At 38.6% G+C, this 4,427-nt stretch overlaps 1 pseudogene; it reads left to right on the top strand.

Moving 5' to 3' along the window:
- The first annotated feature begins 3,876 nt into the window (after nucleotides 1-3,876).
- LOC138845918 (U6 spliceosomal RNA) lies at nucleotides 3,877-3,944 on the top strand (annotated as a pseudogene).
- Nucleotides 3,945-4,427: the final 483 nt, after the last annotated feature.

Genomic DNA, 4,427 nt, shown 5'->3' with positions numbered 1-4,427 from the left:
TATAAATATTATTAGAGTCAGAAGTCAATGGTACATCAGAGAATTGACACAGGTGGTTTCTTAGGCGTATACTGATTGTGCAAAAACATTTTCTTTATTTCAGGCTTGTATAGACACAGAATTCACAAAAGGTGATAGTCTTTGCATGCTGTAAATACAATAAAACCTTTAGCCAGAAATTAGACATCAACAGACTTCAGAGAATTCATAAGGAACAAAAGTCTATGCAATGAATTTGGAAAATGTATTTCTGTTATAAATCAGTCTTCAATTCCCATGAATAGACTCACAAATGAGAAAACATGCATGCATAGAAAAGTTTTGTACCATAAATTATCTCTAGATGGTAAACTAATATATCACACAAAAGAAATATCATGAGTGTAATGGAATTGGGAAACCCTTTGCTATAAGGCAGATTTCCAGAAAGCTTAGCAAGATTACAGAAAAGTCTCTGAAAATGTAACATGTCTGAAAGATTTGTTGGCATCACAAACTGGAGGATAGCTCAAGTGCATGTGTTTTTGTGCCTGGCATCCAAATTGATATCTCTTTTTCTTTGATGAATTCCTTGTTTATTTATTTAGCAGATTTAGAGACAAAGGATTCCTGTCCATTGATTTACTACTATATGCCCACAATTGCCATGGTAAAGTATATGGCAAAAACTGAGTGCTGGGGGCTGTGAATCTGATTCATCACTGATAACATTGAAGACATTGGTTCCTGGTTCTTATGCTGCTATGCATGGAAATGTTTCTCTAATTTCATTTTCAAATAGTTCATTGTTAATATAAAGAAATGCTTCTAATTTTTAAAATTTCATTGAAATAATTTGTGATTAATGTGTCCTAGTCATGCATTATTACAGGGTGTAGTGCAATATTTGCACACATTTATGCAGTAAAAAGTGATCAAGCTAAGCAACTACAGTTTTATTAAGTTTTTAAAGAGTTATTTATTTGAAAGACAGAGTTACAGAGAGAAGTAGCAGCAGAGAGAGAGAGAGGTCTTCCTCTGCCGGTTCACTCCCCAGATGGCCACAATGGCCGGAGCTCTGCCAATCTGATTCCAGGAACCAGGAGCTTCTTCCAGATCTCCCACTTGGGTGCAGGGACCCAAGGACTTGGGCCATCTTCTACTGCTTTCCCAGGCCATAGCAGAGAGTTGGATCAGAAGAGGAGCAGCCAGGACTAGAACTGGTACCCACAGGGGATTCTGGTGCTTCAGGCCAGGGTGTTAGCCCACTGTGCCACAATGCTGGCCCCCAAGCAACTACAGTTTCTAATTCTTCTCCATGATTTGAGACTACCAGCTCCTCTCCTTCAGTTCTTTACACAGAACCTAATATGGTTGAATGTAGTCATCTCATTATATTATGGAACACCAGAAGTTCTTTCTGCCTCTTTGATTTTTGATACCTATTATCCAATCCCCCTCTATCCCTAGCTGCTTCCCTTCTCAGCCTCTAGTAATCACAGTTCTGTGTTCAGATCCATTATTTTCTTTCACTTCCACATGCGACAAGGACCAGGTGACATTTGTGTTCCTGCTTCTGTCTTATTTCAATTAATTTAATAATATTTTGTTCTTTTTTTGTATCTAAAAGAGGTTGCCCTGTCCATTGTTTTTCACTGATGGACAGCTAGATTGGTTTCACATCCTGGCTGCAGTGAACTGTGTTATAGTGGCTGTGTTATGGGAAAATTGCTGTATCTTTGATATGCTCTCCTCCTTTCCTTCTAATAAAATTTCCTTATTCTATATAGCCAAGAGCAAGATAACTCTCACATGGTAGGTCAATTTTTATCTTAGTTTAATTTTTGTTATTTATTTGAAAGAGTTACAATAGAGGTAGAGACACAGAGAGGTCCTCCATTAGCTGGTTCGCTCTACAGATGACTACAAAGGCCAGAGTTATGCCATTCTGAAACCTGGAGACAGGAGCTTCCTCTGGGTCTCCCTCATGGGTGCATGGGCCCAAGGACTTGGGCCATCTTCTACTGCTATCCCAGGAGATAGCAGAGAGCTGGATTGGAAGAAGAGCAGCTGGAACTAGAACTGGCACCCAAATGGGATGCTGGCCCTTCAGGCCAGGGCTTTAACTCACTGCACAACAGCGCCAGCCCCAATTTTTATCCTTTTTAAGGAATGACCATACTGTTCTGCATAACATCTGTACTAACTTGTGTTTTCACCTACCATATATGGTGGTTTTCTTTTCCCATGTGCTCTCTAGCATTTGTTATTTTTTATCAGTTTGGCATAAAAATGATATAGTATTGTTCATGTTTTTGTGTATTTTGAAATCAGTTAATTTGTTTATTAAATCTTTATTATTTGAAAGGTGGATTTAGAGAGAGAGGGAAAGACATAGATAGCTTTCATCTGCTGGCTCACACCCCAGAGAGTTTCAACAGTTGAGCCTGGGGCATGCTGGAGTCAGGAGCTTCATCCAAGTCTCCCACATGAGTGGCAAGGACCTGAGTCCTTCGTCCATCTTCTGCTGATTTCCCAGGTGTTTAGCAGTGAGCTAAATTGGAAGTGGAGATTCCTAAACTCAAAGTGGAACTCAGATGTTATGCTGGCCTCACAGATTGCAGCTTTCCCCACTTGGCCACAATGCCAGCCCCTCTATCAATTTAATTCCTCAAAAATAGCTCAGTAATGTTGGCATCTATCTCATTTTGTTTTTTCTCTGTTATTATTCAACTTATTGATGTCTTATTTTTGTTCACATTATTCCTCTCAATTGCTCTACCTGAGGTGAGTAGGGCTGCTGTGTTGCTTAAATGAAGTGTATGCTTTAGATTACTCATTTAATGAGTGCATGTCATTCACATAGCACTTCACTGAAGTTCTACTATGTCCCAAATCCTCTTCTAGGCACAGAATTTAGACCACTTTTCTCTTAGGCCCAGATCTTGCCTTTAACATACTACTTGGAATTTAGTAGCTCATGAAATCTGCAGACTGCATAAATGAATGAATATTTTGAGGGCTGTGCTTTTGTGGAGGAACTTCATAGGAGACCGAAGGAATAAAATAAATCAAAAGTATCCACAGTATATAGAATGTATACTATTTTACAAGTCACAGAGAAGAAGAAGAAGAAGGAAAGTAGTAAGACTAGAAAGTTTGTGGCAAGACTAACAGGCGCTGGTCAAGAACTTAATAAGCACATTAGGAAAGCAGTAAGGTTTCTTTTTTTTTTTTTTGAGGAAAAGTTTTTATTTCTAGTGATGAAATTGGCTACAGAACATTATGAAAGTTTAAAAATACAAAGAGAAATTGTCTATAATTAATAGATTCAAAATTTGACAATCAGTGAATATCATTATTAGTCATTACCAACAACAGTTATTGATTTGAAAGGCAGAGTGACAGGAAGAGGGAACCACTGCTTCACTCCCCAGACACTTGCAATAGCCAAAGCTTGACCAAGCCAAAACCAGGAACTGGGAATTCATTCTGGATGTCCCATTTGGGTGCAGGGACCCAAGCACTTCTGCCATCCTCCATCTCCTCCCAGGGTGCACACTAGCAGAAACTTGCCTCAAAGCAGAGAAGCTACCACTCAAGCCAGGCATTTGTATATGGGATGTGGGTGTGTGGTGGTGATAGCAAGCCCTCATGGATAAAAAAAAAAAAAAAAAAAAAAAAAAAAAAAAAAAAAAGTTATTTCTATGCCAAGGAAATTACTCTGTAGTCTTTCTCTTATAAACTACGTATTGCTGAACCTAGATAATTTTTCCTTTATTTAACAATGACATGAAAATGTCAGTTGAGTTGGCTTTCCTGAAGACCTTGTTTCTTGAATATTAGTGGCTAGCTGAGATAAATTCTTTTCATCTCTTTCTCGCTTCGGCAGCACATGTGCTCGCTTCGGCAGCACATATACTAAAATTGGAATGATACAGAGAAGATTAGCATGCCCCTGCGCAGTAAGGTTTCTTTACCTCCCTGTAGGCTCTGCTCTCCAGAGGTGAACAGGGTCCTCTAAACCCACTTGCTGCACACACAAACACCTGAGTGTTGTATTCTCCCACAGGTGTTGGAGACTGATATGGTGTTCTGATTTATATTTACATAATGGCTAGTGACATCGGGCATATTCACATGTTTTGACCATGTACATTTCTTCTGAGAAATGTCTATTCAGATCCTTGCCTGTTTCTTCACTGTATTTTTTGGAGTTTTTCCAATTCATGTAAATGTTCTGGAAATCTGTAAACATTCAGAGTTTTAATTTTTCCTGCCATCTGTTCATTGTATCTACACTCTGATGTTTACTTTGTTGTGAAGAAGTATCTTAGTTGGATATACTCAAATGTCTCTGTTTTTATTTTTGTGACTATTGCTATTGGAATCTTACCCAAAAGCTATTGTGTGTTGACAATATTTAGAGTTTCCCTATGTTTACTTGG

The sequence above is a fragment of the Oryctolagus cuniculus genome, chromosome 16 (genome assembly GCF_964237555.1).
Source record: "Oryctolagus cuniculus chromosome 16, mOryCun1.1, whole genome shotgun sequence".
NCBI lineage: Eukaryota > Metazoa > Chordata > Mammalia > Lagomorpha > Leporidae > Oryctolagus > Oryctolagus cuniculus.
Note: the sequence above shows the minus strand (reverse complement) of the source record. Positions and strands in the feature narration are given on the sequence as shown.